This window comes from Mus musculus, chromosome 9 (assembly GCF_000001635.26).
Source record: "Mus musculus strain C57BL/6J chromosome 9, GRCm38.p6 C57BL/6J".
Lineage (NCBI taxonomy): Eukaryota > Metazoa > Chordata > Mammalia > Rodentia > Muridae > Mus > Mus musculus.
Window position 1 is genome coordinate 69,770,925 of NC_000075.6, and position 20,070 is coordinate 69,790,994.

At 43.0% G+C, this 20,070-nt stretch overlaps 1 long non-coding RNA gene across 1 annotated transcript in view; it reads left to right on the forward strand.

The window, feature by feature from the left end:
- The window catches only part of B230323A14Rik (RIKEN cDNA B230323A14 gene), a 69,054-nt gene that overhangs the window by 9,779 nt on the left and 39,205 nt on the right, over positions 1-20,070 (forward strand). The gene's annotated exons all lie outside the window — the stretch shown is intronic.

Genomic DNA, 20,070 nt, shown 5'->3' on the forward strand with positions numbered 1-20,070 from the left:
TTAATTGACTAATTACATAAATTAGGCATTAATTTTGCAACACATCAAGTATAAAAGATATCTCAATTAATTGTGCATAAATTACCAGGTAAAACCGGGCAATTGTTCGATCCATGGTCCGGTTCTCAAACCTCTTTGCTCCTTAAGGTGCCAAAGCCTGGCGGTGTGGCATGCACATTGCTGCGACAGGGCAGGGGCGGAGGTGGGGGGTGCTGTGGGAGCAAGAAGAGCACCTGAAGCAGACTCTGCTCAGGCTGGTGTCCTCGAGGCTAAGATTCCCCCTCCCGCCCCCCCCCCCCACTTCATTAAAACCAATTACATGCAGTTAGATTGATCAGATTTTGTCAGAGATGAAGATGGCCCTACCAGTCCACCTTCCTTCTGTGTATGCACAGTCCCCTCCTGAAGGACTTTGGTGTTTTCTGGTTTGACATTGGCCTGGGATCTCTTTGATTCCATCTGGTCTCCTGCTAAGCGATGCCTGACCCTGGATTTCCCCTGATGGACTGTACACAAGGCTCCCTGATCACTTTAATTCGTCACCCAGGAATCTACGTTCCAGGGTGGGATGCCAAGTGTTCTGAGTCTCTTCAGTTTGGGAATGAGTGTAAGTTAAACCCAAGGAACCCATCCTTCCTCACTTGGGACTGGTTTGTAAGCTCCCTCCTCCTCCCCTCCCACATCCTTTCTTGGGAGCTCAAGGTACACATTTGATATAGTGTGAAATCTCAATCTGATTTTCTATGGACTCCAAGAAGGCTTTAGGGAACACACTAACAAAACCTCCCACAACAAACCACTAGATGTAACATTTGTTTTGCCTTTAAGACAATTACCTTGTTGAGAGGATTATTAATGAACTTGGCATCCTCCATTTTAAATAAAGTAGAGTTATTCCAGGGGAAAGAGGCATTTGTGGGTGTGAAAAGTCTTGGCATGTTGAAACCCAGTGAGAGTCAAGAGTAAAACATCTCAGTGATCACCAATTGTCACAGGGTTGGGTTCTGGTGGGATGAGGACATTATTAAAGGAAGGATATTTCTCAACAACTTTTGTAGCTGTCACCATGTCCTTGGTAATCTGGACAAAACTAGTTTTATTAGAGGCTCTTCCCCTATCCCAGCTCACTGCCTCAACTCACTTCTCCAAAGATCTCCAGCTGGAATTTGTTTTTATTCCAATGCCAACATAGATAGGGAGAGATACCCTGAGAAAGTCTTTTCTTCTCCAATGATATATCCTCACCAAGGTGCTTGGGTGAGAGAGAGCACACAAGGTAGTCCTGACTGCTGATGGGCCAGAGAGAGCCAGGAAAACCCCGAGTTGACTGAAACACACATTCATCTTGATGGAGAGGTTTCCCTTGTAGCCAGATGCAGAAGGTACTTGAGGGAGATACTGACAAGCGGTTAATTGTCAGCAGAACTAAAACGGACACTTTGTTTACAGTGGAGCGTGATTAATGGAGAGTAAATAAAACAGCAGCTCTTTATAAAGTCACCATCCATGTTAAGGGGGTGGGGGGGTGTGGGGGAAGAGCTGGATGTCTGTAGGAATGAAAGAAGTGGCCATCCTGCTGAAAGGGTGGATTTGCCAGACTCTTGAAGCAACAGCTGGCAGTGTTGTGCATCCCAGGGAGGCAAGCTTTCCAGATGGCCTGCTTCTTAAAGAAAAAAAAAATCCCCCAAATTTATAGAGCTGGATTAGAAATATTTTTCTCCCAGTTATCCGAGTTTCCCATTTTTCTTATTAAGACATTACTCTTCCCCCCCCCCCCCACTCCCGCCCCTGTTATTTGTTTCTTAAGAGGTAACTCATTTAATGTGGAATGATTTTCAAAACAAGCCAGACAACGCCGCTGGGGTGCTTTCATTTGCAGGAAGACAATTCTGTCCCCTGGGACTCTAACAAATTGCAGAGCCTACACTCATAGTAAATAGCTTGTAAATAGCTTATGATGGTCCCCATCTTACAAAACAGGGAATGTGTCCTAAGGTTTAAAATCTTTAATAATTATTATCATGGGGGTGTGTGTGGAACAGGTTGAGGTTGGGGCACACTCTGCTATACGAGTGTGAAGGTCAGAAGACAATTTTCAGAAGTCAATTATTTTCTGTCCCGTACAATCCAGGAACAGAACTCAGGTGGCTGGGCTTGGCAGCAAGTGCTTTTATTCACTGAGCCATCGTGTGTATGTGTGTGTGTGTGCATGTGCGTGTGCGTGTGCGTGTGCGTGCGTGTGTGTGTGTGTGTGCGTGTGTGTATTCATTTTGCTTTTATTCCGAATGCTCCATTGTGCCCACCCTCCTCCTTGGCTGAACTGTCACTAGATAAATGAGGGCTGCACGAAAAATGGACATTATTCATATTTAATACAAAGCCCAGTGAAGTTCAAACAGTGGTTCTAAGGCACTTGGAAATACCTCTGGGTGGGGAGTTTCATCTCAGCATTCAAAAGCCAGCCAGCCAACCAAACAAACAAACAAATGAAAAGACAGAAAACAAACAAACAAACAAAAAACAAAACAAAATCCCACAAACAACAACAATGACGATAGAAAGACTGTTGGGTTACCATCATTTCAATTAGATTCTCATAGACTGTGCTATATAAAAAGCCCACAGCAGGAATGACATGCAAGACTTGTTTAGAATGTTAGAAAAATGCCTTCCTTCCTCCACCTCTCTCTTGAGAAAAGAATTTGTTGAGGAAAGATTTCAGTATTTCCCTGGTCCCCAGACAGAACCCTGACTGTCCTGGAACTTGCTCTGTAGACCAGGAGATTTTTTTTTTAACTACACGAGCTTTAACAGATGGAGAGAGAAACAAAGGAGGGGCATCAGCCCCCCACCTCCAGGGGGCACAGGCTTCTGGAGAGAGAGAAAGCTTACTTTGGGGACTTGTTGCTAAAACTGTTTCCAGGATTGTTTGAAACAAACAAACAAAAAGCCAGAATCATTTTGGTGAGAGGAAGGGGGAGAGAAAGGGGGACAGAGGAAAAGAGAAGAGGAAGAGGAAGAAGGGAAGGGAAAAGAGAAGAAACTATTTTAACCTGTTTAGACCTCGACTTTTCTACAAACTGACAGTTTTCTTCTGCCTTGGGCTTTTGTGTGCTCAATTCTGAAGGTGTCAAGCTAATTCCCCCTTTCTCCTTTGTAACCTCCAGTGTAACTTTCACAGGGAAGTTAGCAGATCAAAATGTCCCTCACTGATGCAGAGCCAGCTGCAGCTGGGGCTCTGGGTCCCAAGAGGAGTTGCCTCCATGGTTGATGCTAACATGGCTTTGATGGTCATCTGCTCTGAGGGTGTCTGTCAGGGAACCTAAAGCCTGGAATTCATAGGCTAAAGGCTTTCAGGAGACCTCAGGAGGTGGGCATCTTGCTAGGCCTCTTTCTGCTCTTCCCCCTCTTATTTTTCTCTTCTCTTTCTTCTATAAACATTTCTGAGGGCCGACTCATCTCTGCCATTAAGTAGCAAACTTGTCATTTCAGAATATTAAATCTCAATTGGTAAAAGAAAATACCCAAGACATCAGCATCAGCTCCTTAGACTGCAGGGTTTCATGTGGTTAAGCTTTGAGATAAAAAAGAAAAGATATATTTGCCTTCGCTCCCTCGCCCTCTCCCCCTTTGTGTGTGTGTGTGTGTGTGTGCGTGCATGTGTGTATAAGTGTTTTCCCTGTGTACATGTATGGCCATCACATGTGTGCCATACATTCGGAGGTCAGAAGATGGTGTCAGATCCCGAGAAGTAGAGTTACAGATGGTGGAAAGACACTGCAGGTGCTGGGGATGTAACCAGGTTCTTTGCCAAAAGAAACAAGTGCTTTTAGCAGTTAAACCATCTCTCCAATACAAGTTTTGAGAACTTAAAGACACCCTGGGTTCCACATCCACAAATTCAATCAGATGGGAAGCATGAAGAAACAGCTGCTGCCTAAACAATACAGTGTCCAGACTATTCACATTGAATTTATGATGTACTGGCTGTCACAAGAAATGTGGGAAGGCAGATCATCCAGGAAGGTGTGCATAGGCTACACACAAGCACACTTCCATTTTTCTTTAAAAAAGAGATGCATTACTTTTAAAATTATGTGCATGCATCTCTCTCTCTCTCTCTCTCTCTCTCTCTCTCTCTCTCTCTATATATATATATATATATATATATATATATATATATAATAGATATAGATATATATGTAATAAATATAGATATAGATATCTCCTGATTTCCTGGTGTGTATGGGTGCCTGCAGAGGCCAGGAAATGGCATCAGCTCCCCTTGAGCTGGAGTTGCAGAGTTGAGAGCCGCCTACCATGGGTACTGGAAACCTAACCCAAGTCCACTTCAAGAGCAATATGCACTGAACAACTTGAACCAGCTAACCAATTCTCCAACCCAACTTCATTTTATTCATTTATTTATTCATGTATATATTTATTTGAGACAGGGTCTCCTATGTAACCCTGGTTGTCTTGGAGCTTCCTATGTAGACCAGGCTGACCTCGAACTCACAGAGATCCTCCTGCCTCTGCCTCACTACTGCTGCAGTTAAAGGTGTGCACCGCCATGCTAAGATTTTGTTTTATTTAAACTTGAGCATCTGCAGATTTCTGATGTCTGTGGGGGATCTGGGATCCAGTCTCTAGCAAGTATACAGTAGCTCACAGAGAGTGAACTGTGAATAAAAATGACTTCTAGCTGTGGAGTCTTCTAGAAGTGCAGTTCTGGGACCTCAGTTTTCTCTGAAAATTGGCATAGGTTTGGAAAGATCACAGCTGCCTCCATAGCACATCTCTTTTAAAGATTGCTTACACTTTACTTGTGTTCAGTTGAGTGTTCCAGAAGTTTCATAAAATAATTTAATGCAAAAACAGGTAGGAGAGTGCATCTCCTTCTATTGGGCCATTTGCAAGGGTATAAAATGAGGCATTTGTCTCCATGTTTTGTTCTGGAAAACATGTTTGTCTTTCATTAAGACATATTATTACTTACACTAAAATCCAGTGAGATTGTTATTATTGTAAGGTAAATTAAGTTCAACTTAATTTTTAAAAAATAATTATTTTTTTTTAGATGGGCTCTCCCTATATAACCCTGGGTAGCCTAGAACTCACTAGGTAGACCAGGCTGGCCTTGAACTAATAGAAAGCTTCCTGCATCTGCTTCCCAAGTGATAGAGCTGAAGACGTGCTACTGCAGTGGCACTGTATTTAAGGGTTTTTGTTTTTGTTTTTGTTTATGTTGGAGATGATCTCAGGTGGCAGAGCTTGGGTAGCATGCACAAAGCCATGGGTATTTGATTCCATTTTATCTCTGCTACCCCCCCATCAGCTATCCTGATTTCCTTTCCCCTTACTGCCGCCTGTTTTCAAATGACACCGAGTTACTTATGTATGCTCCCGCTGCCCCTTGCCCTTCTTGAACTGTTGTTATAATACATTTTACCTCTCTCTATACTCTGAACTCCTCCAGACTTAGCCACGACCTTTGCTTAAAGTAGCCAATTATTTCAAAAGATTTAAAGATGAAAACAAATGTCCTGCTCTCTATTCCTTTGTATGGATACAAATCTCTGCCAGGTGCCACGTTCCTCGTCTTTGAAAGAATGCCTTTGGAACACCTTTAGCACATCTCATCTCTTAGTTCACATCTTCACACCATGGAATCTCTCAACTTCTGTTTGCCCGACAGAAGGTTTTTGTTTACTTGAAGTTTGAACTATCTTTTCCTTCAGTATAGAATTCTAGATGATCTCTCTCTCTCTCTCTCTCTCTCTCTCAGTACTTTGAAATGTGTGCTCCATTCTTTTGGGTTGCATGGAGGCACTGACTGTTCTTCCAAAGGACTAGGGTTCAAATGCCAGCACCCACATGGCAGCTCACAACTGCCTGTAACTTCAAGATCTAACACTTTCACATAGACATGATATAATAATAGTAGTAATAATAATAATAATATAATTACTATCATGCAGGCAAAACACCAATGTACATAAAATATAGGTAAGCAAATAAAAAAGTAAAAAAGTCCCCATAATTCTTATTTTTGTTCCTCACTATACAGTGCATACAATGCATACCTTTGGCAGCTTCTAAGATTTGATAGGTTTTGCTTCTATAATTCTCTCTTTCTCTCTCTGCATGTCTCTGTGTCTCTCTATCTCTGTCTGTCTCTCTCTTGTGTGTACGCGTGCATGTGTGCATGTGCACACACAACTCACGGTTCATGTGTGAGGCTGGAAGACAGTTTGTGAGAATGAACTCTCTCTTTTCACCAGGTAGGATCTGGGGATTGAACTGAGGTCGCCCGGCTTGGAGGCAAGCTCCCTTTCCTGTGGAGCCATCTCGCCAGCACCTAGAACTTCTCGCTACCTCTGCTTTGAGGAGGGTGGGTGTTGTGTGCTGAGCATTGCTTGAGGTTGTCCTAGCTGAGGGTCACTGAGCTCCTTCACTCAAATTTTGACCATATTTTTCATAAAATTAGAAAAAAAATGAGCTACTATTAATTTTCCTTTCCTTCTGTAAGTCTCCTTCTTATATTGGCCTGACTCATATTGTCCACAGGTGGCTCACATCAGCAGCCATACTGGGTTCCTACATCTTCACATTCCTGATTCTTTCCCTGCAGAACTTTTTATACTCTTAACCCTATCTAGTATATTTTCCTAATATCCTATTTTCCATTTCTAGAAGTTTCATTTAGGTCTTTTGGTCTCATCTATGCTAACTAATCATATTTCATTTCTAGATCTGTTTTATTGAATGATTTATCCTCCCAGTTACAGCCTAACCATATCTACCTATCCCCTCTCTATAATATCTATATGGTTTTTTCTTTTGCATGTCTTATTAATTACTCTTCTTGTTGTTATGACAACAAAATATCCATCAGAAGCAACCTAAGGAAGGAAGGGTTTATTTTGGTTCACAGTTGGCTTTTTTCTGACATGAGATTAGGTTATTTGAATTTTTATGGCTTGTTCATAGCACTGTTAGCCCCACTCTGAAGATGTGGCTCCCCGTGCATCACAAGCCTCGCTTCTGGTGGTAAAAGGAACCTGTTCCTAAGTTCACATGCACACAGGGCCTTCTCTGTTTACCCCTTCCCAGTGGTGCATTCCTGGACTCACTAGCATCTCTGTCTTACCTCAGGCCTCTGGGATAACCTCTGCAGACCTCCCTTAACTCAGCTTAAACTCCTGTGTGATCTCAGCAAAAGGGCACCTCTAGAGTTGGTTGTGATTCTTTCTTCTTGCCTCTAACTGCTCTCTAGACAGTTAGCTAGAGCAATTAATTGTCAGGCAGGGGCTCATCTGATTGCATTGCTTAGGGACCACAATCCTCCTCTGCTTGAAAGAGTTTTTAAATGTTTTGTTTTGTTTTGTTTTGTTTTGTTTTGTTTTGTTTTGCATGGGTTTCTGGTGGCTTATAGAGGGAAGGCAATTTCTGCAGCAGGTAATTTTTCATGGGTGTATCAGTCAGAGTTTCCAAGAAGAACTGAACAGATAGAGTACACATTCATGCACACACACACACACACACACACACTCACACTCACACTTTATTAATTCAGCTGACATTGAAATAGTAACAACAGTTGAATCACACATCAGAGGCTTAAAAAAAATCCAGTAATTGCTCAGTCCATGGGGCTGAATGCCTTGGCAGTGCCAGCCGTGCACTGCAAACCTGGAGAGTTCTGGCAAGCGCCAGTGCTCAGTCAAAGATGAAGCTTGGAAACTCTGGTTTTGATACCAGTGAAGGAACCGTCAGCCACGGCATAAATGAATTTGGTGGCAAGAGGAAGGCCATGTCCCCTTTTATCTGGGCTGCTACCTGAAAGTCATCCACATTTGGGGTGGGTCTTCCCATTTCAATTAAAGCAATCTTCATAACTCTTCAGTTGAGACTCTTTACGGAGGCAGTTCTAACTTAGAGCAGGTTAACATTACAATTAGCTATTGCAATGGACTAAAGCTGAATTCAATCTATCTGTGAATATAATTTATTGTGCAAGAGCATTTCTGGGTAAAATAATTCCTTTCTAGGCAGTTAATAAAAAAAAACTTCATTTTTCTCTATTTTGATGTGGTACAGGCCTCCTTAAAGATGAAGTACTCAGTTCTCACTTGGAATGATGAGTTATCAGTGTTTTCTTTATCCCACAGCTGTCACTTTTTGCAGAGTAAACTGTGTGAAAAACAAACAAACAAGCAAACAAACAAACAGTGGGAACTGGAGAGATGGCTCAGAGGTTAAGAGCATTGGCTGCTCTTCCAGAGGTCCTGAGTTCAATTCCCAGCAACCACATGCCATGTATAATGGCAACCACAGCCATGTATGTGGGTCCCATGCCTTCTTCTGGCATGCAGGCATACACGCGGTAGAGCCCTCACATAATACAATAAATAAATAAATCTTTTTTTAAAAAAAGCAATTTCTGGAGAGATGACTCAGCCATTAAGAGCACTGGCTGCTCTTTCAAAAGATCTAGGCTTGACTCTCAGCACCCACAAAACAGTTCACAGCTGTCTTTAATTTTCAACCATGAGCTTTTCTACCCATGTTCCAGTTCTCAAAATAAAAACCTGGTAATTATTATTTATGAATAAATGCCTAGGGCATAAACTAAGACTTGCTCCTCAACTGGCTGGTAACTTAATCCATTTATTCTATTCTACGAGTGCCTCGTGACTGGTTACCTCTCCTCAGTTCCATGCATCTGTCTCTTTAGAGCTTGGGGCGAATCTCTTCCCATGTCTGACTCTATCCCAAAGTTCCTCTCTCCCTACCGGAATTCCCACCTCCTATTTCCTGCCTCGGCTAATAGGCCACCAGCTTTTGACAGGTGATGCTTCCATACAGTAATCCCAGTACCGGGGACCTAGTACCCTCTTCTGCCCAGCAATATATGTTACTAGAATCCCGGAAATGATCTTTTTGGCACTCTTCTCCACCAAGGCAGGATATCTTTCAGAAACCAGAGCTCACCATTAGGATATTGTAGTGAGGCAGCTTGCCCCAGAGAGATCTCCTGTCTGCCTCTTTGAACGCTTCAGTTACAGGCAGGCTACCATATCTGTCCATCTTTTCAATGTGGGTGATGGAGCTCTGAACTCTCATGCTTGCAGAACAAGTGTTTTATCCACTGCGACATCTTGTAAAGTATGGGCAGCTCCTTTATAAGAATCAAAGCAGCAATCCTGAGAACCAGAAATGCTTACGTGTGGCTGGTATTAGAATGAGCACCTCCCACTTCAGTGGAGAACATTCTGTACCTCCTAGCAATCACATTCCAGTCTCTTACTTCTCCCCAAACAGGTGGTAAATATTTGTGATTTTCTTTCTCTGAATTAGTCCAATCTGTTGTAATAAATTGAGTTTCAATGTTTTGTAGAGCTTTTGAAGATTAATTGGAGAGGTGAGGGTTTGTGGAATTAGAAACATATTAAGTTAAATGTGCTCAAATATTTCTTTCCACTTATAAGTACTTATTCAAAATAATTACTTTCATTTTCTGTTGCCAGGGAGAAAAACTTTTCCTTTGTGCACTTCCTTGTCCTTGAATAGAAAAAGGTTTTCCTAGAATAGCTATCATGTCCTGTTGTCGTGTCTGTCTTTAGAGAGAAACATATTTGGATATGTCATTACTGGAGAAAGCCTCCATTATGTTGTGTTTTTAAAGTATCTTAATAATGAAGATCGGTATAATCAGTCCAGTTTGGCCATGATTGTAAACTTGTAAGGCAGCTACAGGAAAGGTAGCTAGAATCCGTTCATCTACGTAATTCCTTGGGACTTTATTCTTTTCTCTGGGAAAAAACAACCCCCCAAATAATAATAATAATAATAATAATAATAATAATAATAATCTTTTCAGTTGCCATCATGCTTGAGATCATTAAAATGCTCATTGCAGAGACTGGTGAGATAGGCTCCATGACAAAAGGTGCTTGCTGCCAAGCCTGAGAATCTGAGTTCAATCCCCAGGTTCTTCATAGTAAAAGGAGATTACCAAATCTTTAAGTTGTTCCCTAGCCTCGTGTATGCACTCTAACACATGCTTGCATGAGCACATAATATGCTAGGTGTTCTCTCTGTCTCTGTCTCTCTGTCTTTCTGTCTCTGTCTCTCTGTGTCTCTGTCTCTCTGTCTCTCACTCTCTCTCACACACACAGTAAATCATGAAATGCCTGAATAAATTGCCTATTTTTGTGTTCCTATTTTTCTTTTTCTTCTTCTTCTTCTTCTTCTTCTTCTTCTTCTTCTTCTTCTTCTTCTTCTTCTTCTTCTTCTTCTTCTTTTTCAAAGATTTATTTATTATATCTTAAGTACTCTGTAGCTGACTTCAGACACACCAGAAGAGGGCGTCAGATTTCATTACAGGCTGTTGTGAGCCACCATGTGGGTGCTGGGATTTGAACTCAGGATCTCTGGAAGAGCAGTCAGTGCTCTTAACCGCTGAGCCATCTCTACAGCTCCCCTATGTTTCTTAATTGTCAAAATGAGACTGACTATCCACATATGATATTGAACTTGAAAAAAATCATGGCTTTTAATTTTCTTTTCATTTATATCATATTTAGGCTATATAAAGCTTCACTTTAGGGTTTTTATATCAGGGGATACATACAGAGTTTTCCCCTTTTTGTTGTATAATAAACAACAAAAGACAAATCATAGTGTTATGATGACAGCAGCCTCATTGTGTTCTTTGTTATACGTTTAAAAATGGGTTTCCAGTTTCTTAGTTCCTTAGGGATTTATTATGAAAGGCAACATAAAATTTTATATATTATCTTTGCCTGGATGTACATCCGTGTGCTCATATGTGTTCTTGTTGCCCAAGGAGGCCAAACGAGGGGGTCAGATATGCTAGAACTGGAATTACAGATGGCTGTGTGCTGCCCTTGGGGTGCTCAGGAATCAGATCCTGGTCTTCTGCATGAGCAGCCAATGCTCTAGCTCCAAACATTCCATTCTGAACTTCACGTCAAAGTTCTCAATGTGTATAAGGTGGATATTATGATGATACGATTAAAATGAAAGTGATTTCCTTCGAGGTTCTCCAGAGAAAGACTGAGACCTACACCTTGGGATGTAGGGAGGAGTCTGATATCAACAGGAGGCTTTGCTATTGACACATCCTGCTAATTGAGTTCGTTCTCTCTATTGGCTTTGGATGGCATTAATCTTTTCATTTGCAAAGATTACAGCTCTAAAGATATTACCTTCCTGAGCTGATCACAGGCGCTGTGTGACACTGTAGCACCACAGGCTGGATGCTGAACATTTATTGACTCTTGCTTTAGGAGATGAGATGATCCCCAGAATTTCTTTCTTGCAAAATTACTCGAAATATAGTCCTTAAATGTGATCAGCTGGCAGCACAGCAGGACATTTGTAAAAAGATTACTCAATATTGCTTTGCTCACAGTCTTTGCTAGGATGAATATAGTTGATGCAATTATTCATCTATTAGCCAGGTATGGATGTTAATCATTCCTATAAAAATTTTATTTTTAACAAAAATCTGCCATACCAAAGGCTTTGTTTTCTTTTCTTAGGAATTGTGCTTTGTGTACATGTCTACAGAAGAAATCTTGGAGGTCTTAATGATGAGTAAGCCCATACGTTTATTACACAGAAGAAATTTGACCATTCCAGCATCTCCAGAAAGGATGGAATTGAATCACTAAAATTTGGAATTCTGGTGTGGTGTGGTGTGGTGCCACATGCCTTTAATGCCAGTGGTCGAGAAGAAGAGGCAAGTAGATCTCTGAATTCCAAGCAACTGGATCTACAGAATGAGTTCCAGGCTAGTTCCAAGAGTTATTTCATAGACCCTGTCTCAAGAACAAAACCAAACAAAGCAAAACAATATTTAAATCCCTTCATCAAGAATAACACAATTTGAAGACACTTCATTAGTCCTCAAATGTGCGCGCATACGTGTGTCTGTGTGTGTGTCTCTGTGTGTGTGTGTGTGTAATGTGCATGTGTGGTGTGTGAGTGCTCGAGTGTGTCTGTGTGTGCATGAAGGCCAGAAAAGGGGTTTGACCTGCTCCATTACTCTTTACCCCGTTCTTTTGAAACAGGGTCTCTCACTGAACCTGTAGCTAGCCTGACAGCCAGGAGGTCCCAGTCATCTGTCCACCTCTGCTCTTCACCATGCTGGGTTACAAGCATACAGCCAATACCTAGCTTTTTCTGTGGGTGCTGAAAACTCCGGTCTTCATGTATGCACAGCAAGGGCTCCTGCTACTCAGCCACATCATCAGCTCCTCAGTTTCCCTGTTAAACACCAACAGGACCGCCAAAGTCTCTGCTACTGTTGCAGAGAGTTACTCCAAGTCAAAAACGGACCCAACTCATAAGTACAGCACCCTTCGATTAAATACACAGCCCATTGATTTCTAGGAGAGTCATAAACATCTATAGGAGTAGAATTTGACATTAAATCTCTTCAGTTGATTCAACAATTAAGGTTTTAGCTATATTTATGTGCCACCATATCCACCAAATAGCTCCTAGGATGAGTGTATTTTATGTCTTGAATCATCAGGGCTATTAAAACTGCTCTCTCATTTTCTACACAAATATTCCTATGTAGCTGGCTGAATACAAAGACCACTGGCTATCTAGAAAACTAAGTTTATTAATTTTTCTTGGCTCTGATAGATGACTTTAAACTGGGGAAGGCTCCTTTTTAAAAGTCCATTGTTCCCCAAACATCAGTTAAAGGAGCACCCAGTATCAACCTCTAACTTGCACACACACACACACACACACACACACACACACACACACACGTCTATTAACTTGTGTCCCCTTCAATAGCACAGAGACTAAAATTAAGATAATACAGAAAATATGAGCATGGCCCTGAGCAAGAATAAGACAAATTCATGATGCAATAAAAATCCTCTCATCTAAATAGGAGCTAAGCTGAGCTTCGGACTTAGAAGATAGTTGAAAAAACAGTCATAATGCTTCAGGTTAATAATTCTCTCTCTCTCTCTCTCTCTCTCTCTCTCTCTCTCTCTCTCTCTCTCTCCCTCCCTCCCTCCCTCCCTCCCTCCCTCCCTCCCTCCCTCTGTGTGTGTGTGCATGCAAGCATTTGAGACAGAGAATCATATAGAACTTTGATATTGTCCATATTACTAAACCTACAGCTCACTGACTAGGTTAGGCTGGCTGGCTACTGAGCTTCAGGGATCTTCCAGTCTCTGCTCCCCTAGTGTCAGGGTTCCTGGTGCCCTTAACGTGGGTGCTGGGTATCTGAACTCAGCTCCACATGCTGGTACACCAGACACCTGTTCATCCTAACCATCTTTCTAGCCCTTGACATACATACATACATACATACATACATACATACATACATACATATGTATGTATATATAGTCAGATATGGTGACACATGCTTGTAATCTCAGCACTTGAGAGGTTAAGGCAGGAGAATCCCAATATAGAGCAAGTTTGTTTCCACAAACAAATCATAAGTGAAGAAACCCACTGTTGTCATTTATCAGCTGTTAGAAGTCGGAGGCTACTCATTTTTATTCACACTAAATTCCCGATCCAGCAGGAGGTGCTTAGTGGTTGTCCGGCACAATTAAATAAAGAGCATGGGCTGTCTCTGCTATCTTCAGTGGCCAGGCTTTTACCAGATCCTGGTATCCCATGGTTGTACCCACCTTCTGCTCTGATAGAAATGCCACTAAGGACCTCACCGTGGAAAGGAAACACTGCTGAATCTGAAGGAATTTGGTGCAGACAGTTGGTCATGCAGGAGTCACAGTGTGAGAAAAGCACAAGGCAAAGGAGATTGGGAACAGAGGGAAGACACCCCGAGGCAGAAGGGAGCAAAAGAAGTGGCTGGCAGTCCCGATGGAAGCTGACACCACATAAGACCTGGATGGTAGACACTACTGCAAAGGTGATGGTGCAAAGGCTGGCCAGAAGGCAGAGAAGAAAAGGAGGGGTGTTCAGGCTTCCCCCCTTCCTCCTGCCTCTTGGTCTTCTGCCAGCAAAGCCCTGCAAAATGCCTGCTGACAGGATGGCACAGGGAGGGTAGCCTGTATCCCTCTTCTGCTGCTGTAGCTCCCCGCCATCCAGGACCCATAGTGGTGACAACCAGAGAGCAATGAGTATCAGACAGGCTGACTCAGTGCTCAAGGCAGACACCTTTGGATGTGCCAGGTTCTTTCTCATCTGTCCCTGACTTTTACCCCTAGTCACCCCTTCCCCACTGTGGATATTTGACCAGCATTCTTCCATACCGTGAGACCCTTTCATGGGCCACCTGATAACTTAAGACTGAGCTGCCCCGAGTTTTACATGCTGCTTGTATGGCTCAGGGAATAGACAGGGACCTTCCTCCAGAGCTCAACCACCAGCCTCAAAGATGAGTATACCCCAAGAGCCCACGAAGGAGCTGCTTGATTCTAGATGGAGAGAGCCATGGGATCTTGTGGCCCAGGGTATTTCCAAGCATTTGGTTTTAGTCTTTGTGTGTGTGTGTGTGTGTGTGTGTGTGTGTGTGTGAGAGAGAGAGAGAGAGAGAGAGAGAGAGAGAGAGAGAGAGAGAGAGAGAGATGTGTACATACATTTGTGTGTGCATGCATAGGTACACACATTCCACACTGTGTGTGTGTGAAGGTAAGACGATAGCTTGGGTGTCAGTCTTTGCTCTCCATCTTAAGACAGGGTCTCTCGTTGCTCGCAGATGCCAACACAAGGCTAGCTTTCCAGCAAGCTCTTGGAGATTTTTCTGTCTCTGCTTATCACTTCCCGATATAAATGGTGGGACCACAGACTCAGCTACCACATGGCTTTACATGGCGTCTGAGGATCTGAATTCAGGCCCTCGAGCTGGCTTGGCAAATGCCTTCCTCATTGAGCCATCCTCCCTGCCCAGCTTCCAAGCTTTTGATAGTGAGGTTTGAAAAGCATCTCCATCCATGAAATCCCAGGCTTACTCTTTCCACTGAGCGTTCTTCCCCCGCCCTCCTGGTGACTTATGAGTCACTGGTAATAGTTTAATTCCTGTTGAAAAATAAACACAAACTACAACTTAACACATATCATTATTACTGTCCCTTGATTCCTTTGCCAGGGTATGTGCTGTGATCTTGACAGTAACTCAGTGCTGTTGAGGCAAGGGTGTAGCACTAGCCTCATTGGTCCATCCATATCAGACATTAAAGTGAGAATGTTGACTTTCACAACTGGAAGCTTACAGAATGTTATCCGAGGACTAGATGCTCAGAGACACTGAGTTCAGGAGTATCCGGATCGACTGTGAACTTGGTTTCTCAAGGAAAACTCCTGGTTCTCCATCTGGCTTTGATGAATGGCAGAATGCTTCTCATTTCCCCCCTACATTTTAAACCTTTGATTTCCTCCCAATAACAGCACCTGAGTTTCCCTCATTACATCTGTCTACTTGCTAATGTTTTTAGCATTTTCCCTTTCATCAGCACTTGGCTACAAGCTGAAGTTTAGATGAATAGATGCCAGCTTACTTCCAGTTGCTTCCTGATGGGCTCTGGGTGGCACGGTGCAGCAGACACCCCCAATAAGGAGAGGCCTGAACTCTCTGCAGTTCATTGGTCCCATATGGATTCGAGCAGCTGGAAGGATGGATGTGCTACCTGAGGCCAGCTATTGTGTCGCCAACCGTGACTCCCACTTGCTGACCCTAGTCTAATGCATTGCACTGGAAGGGATGCGGATCGCGCCTTCCTCTTTGTGATGGATGGTGTTGTTTAAAACTGATGGTCTTGTAAACCATCATTGAGCTTCCATGTCTCACAGATGTGAGCGAGGCAGATAGTCAATAAATAATGCCATGTTCTTCAGGGATGTGTGCTGCTCTCCACCCTGTGGACCAGATTGTCCTGCCGACAGGTTTGTGGTTTGCTTGGACCAGGAAAGAAATAGCTTCCAGAAAAAGAAAAATGTTTCTGGCTGGTAATATTCTAGGCAAAAATGTTTCTCTCTCTCTCTCTCTCTCTCTCTCTCTCTCTCTCTCTCTCTCTCTCTCTCACACACACACACACACACACACACACACACACACACATTTTGTTACTTATTTTTTGTTAATAAATGTGTCTTGGTATATGTGTGGAGGCCAGAGGACAGCTTGTAGGAATGAGTTCTTGTCTTCTACTTCGTGTTTGAGGCAACATCACTCTCACTGCTTCTGCCCAACTGAGTTGTTTACTCCAGAATATCTGGCCCATGAGACTTCCCGGCTATTCTCCCGTCTCTACTTCCACCTCACTGAAGGAGTGGAAGGCGTGCTACCATTACTGATGTGCATCATTGCATTCGAGTTTATGTGGGCTCCAGGTGCCACGCTCAGGCCTTCAGTGCTTTTCCTTGCTGAGCCATTTCACTGACCCCACAGATGTGTTTCTTAGTGGCGATGACTTTTAAGGTGGCTCTTCCATTTTAAAGATGTGATTCCCGGGTGGGCTCTTGGGATCATCCGTACCACCCCCATCCCTTGCTAACCTGTAGGTACAGGTTGATGGTGAAGCCTGAGAGACAACGGACACCTTACTGAATTAGATTCGCTGTTCAGACTCTGCTGGAGGACTCTACTTTTCAAAAGGTGAGGTTTCTTCTTGTGTAAGAGTAGGTGAAGCATCAGAGAGTTGTAAAGAATGAGGGTCATGATACAGTTTCCAATGTTTACACCAACCACGCAGCCCCGAAGCCCTGAATCTGTGCTCCCTGAACAACCTCTGACTTCAACTTACCTTCACTCTGAAGTATCCCATCTCACAGGGCAGGAGATTGTGTGGGCATAAGTTGGATAACACACCAAGATAGTTTAAGGGCGTTCTCTAGAACCACTTTCCAACAGTTTTCTTTGGTCTCCCCTCCAATGTCAACTTTCCTGTAGGTAGAGCCACATTTTTCCTGATATTTTTAAATAGTCTGCAGTACAATGCTAGAGATATACTTAACACCATCTCTTTCCAGATGACTCTAGTACACTGAGTCGCTCAATTACAAAGGCACCCGGAAAGCCATGGAGTAGTGTGTTGTGAATGCAGTAGGGTCATATGTTTGAATGTCTGGTCCCTGTTTGTTGGTTCTGTTTAGGAAAATTGTGGAGATTATATGAGATGGAGCCTCCTTGGAGGAAGTGGGTCATTAGGGGTGAGTCTTGGGGTTCTATAGCTCCACGCCACTTCCTGTTCCTAGTCTACCTGCTTCCTAACTGGGGGTGCAATTATAATTGGCAATCTTTGGCTGCTGCCTCCAGACCATTTCTCCCATGATGGACTGTACCTCAAACTGTGAGCCAGACTTCGTCTAGAAGTTGTGTGTTGTCATTTCTCCATCTCCACTGTACCTGAGGACATTTGCTATGTCATTTATATTAGGGAAATATGCACATGTTTATATCCATCTTGTTTTCTCTCTTCCCACACTCTAGTTAGATAAATCTTGCATTCCTGATGTGATATTTGGCTCAGAACCTGGTACCTGGTTTATCCTTCAAATTTTCATCCTGTTGACATTTTTGTGCTGGTTTCAGAGGAAATCCCTCAATTTAGTCATCGGGCTTTGGCATGAGACATTGGCATGCCGCGCTGGCATGCCCTTTCTGATATAACCCTTTTCTACGTGTTTTATTTTGGCTTTCATATTCTTAATTTCCAGGAAATCCAAATACTTCTATTTTTTCTTTGTTGTTTGTTTGTTTGCTTGAGATAGGGGCCAACCTGTCTTTGTATTCACAATCCTCCTGCCTCAGTCTTCTGAGTACCAGTATTGCAAGAGTGCACCACAATGCTCATAGCTTTATGTTTCTGATGTCTTGGATCTCACTGAAGATGCAAACTATCCTTTAAAAAATTTCCCTTCCTTTTCATGCATTAATCTGTTCCTTCTGACTTGAGCATAATAAGAAATAAATTGGGTTCATGTCGCATGATTACCAAGCCATACGATAAGAACCTCTCTGTGAGTCCCACTCTTAATTACACCAAGCGCCACCCCTGGGGAGACATGTTCACCTCAGGTGAATGTGGCTGTCCGATTGCTCTGAAATATAATGACTCTGAGATTACTCACTGTTTTTTAATAGAAAAAAAGAACATCGAAATGGGCAATTTTGAACCTACTGAGAGCTGGTCTATCCCTGTAGGATGTAAGTCTTTTGAAGGTTGACAGTCATGTTTTCTCCAATGCTTTATCTGCGGCACTTCCCCCATAATTGCTACCTAACTAATAATATTCGTTAAAAAAAAGAACGAACTGAGGCATGCAATTCCAGATCTGGCACAGGTTGCCATTTGATTTGCATTGAAGGCAGAATTAAAAAAACAAAAACAAAAAACTGTAATATTCTAGTCAAGAGAGGACATTTTTATTCTGTTTTCCATTATTTGCGGCCACACATAGAGTTGAATTTGAGGGAAAGAGCCAGGGGACATATCTGACGTAGCAGGATCCTGGGCACTTTAGATGGTCAGAGGCAGTAGAGCCCTTTCTTTCTCTATTCATGTCTCCCTGACAGCCAGGAGTATGAGGCTAAGACTCTTCCCTCAAGCAGAAAGAGAGAGAGGGAGGGGGAGGGGGAGGGGGAGGGAAAGTCCGTGCTCAGCCTTCACTGGTTACCCTTTCTATTTGTTGAGTCTAGAACCCTTGCCACGGGTGGTGCTCCCCATACTCAGGGGAATCCTCCTCTTCTCAGTTAATTCCCCTGTAAAATCCTCCAGGAATTCTTGTTTGTTTGTGTTTGTTTTTAAGACGGGGTTTCTCTGTGTAGCCCTGGCTGTCCTGGAATGCACTCTGTAGACCAGGTTGACTTCAAACTCAAGTGATTGGCCTGCCTCTGCCTTCCAAGTGCTGGGACTAAAGGCCTGGTTCCTCCTGGATTTTTACCCAAAGATGTGCCTCATTAACATCCTTGGAATTTCTTAGAGGTTTTTATTTTTTATGATTTGTTATTTATCTGTGCATCTATGCAAGTGTATGCCATGTGTGTGCAGCGCCTACAGAGAACGGAAGAGTGTGTGGATCTGCTTGAACTGGAGTTAGGAGTGGTTGTGAGCTGCTGTGGGCATGAGTGCGGGCAACTAAACTCTGGTCCTCTGGAAGAGCAGCAAGTGCTCTTAACTGCTGAGCCCTCTCTCCAGCTCACGCCCTACATGCTGTGTAAGCACCCTACCAGTGAATTACACGGCCATTTCTATGGCTTTAAGATTTTATCACACACTTTAAAGTTGGAAGACAATGAATAGCCTGACTACCTTTATAAATAATACAAGAACCCACGACAAGATTATTACCTTTTCGTTTGTTTGTTTGTTTGTTTGTTTTGTTTTTTTCAAGACAGGGTTTCTCTGTATAGCCCTGGCTGTCCTGGAACTCACTCTGTAAACCAGGCTGGCCTCAAACTCAGAAATCTGCCTGCCTCTGCCTCCCAAGTGCTGGGATTAAAGGTGTGCGCCACCACTGCCCGGCTAAACTTTTAACTTGTCATTGTATTGCTCAGAGGTTTGTATGCGATTTAAACCCAACTAAGTTGACATTATTATTTTAAGGGAGTAAATAACTGTATAGTTTACTAGTTTGTCTGATCGGTTTTTTTCTTCTTGCATCTCACATCTTTTCTCTGAGACATTTCTCTTCATACAGAACATCTTTTAGGAATTCCAGTTGTGAGGGGCGGGGGAAGCCCCGATGGGCACTGAGGTGATGCCTCAGCAAACACTAAGTGAGATTACTGCTTTTACAGAGGACTTTTCAGCCCCAGTACCCGCAAGGCAGCGCACAACTGCTGGTAACCCCAGTTTCAGGCGCTCTAATGCCCTCTTCTGGCCGCTCTGGGCATTGCGTTCACATGGCACATAAACTGACAAGTAGGCACATGCTCATACACATAACATTAAAAATATATATAATTAGAACTAAAATTAATTAAATTAAAAACACCATTGGAACCAAAGAAGAAACAAAGGAAGGAAGGAGGAAGGGAGGGAGGGAGGGAGGGAGGGAGGGAGGGAGGGAGGGAGGGAGGAAGGAAGAAAG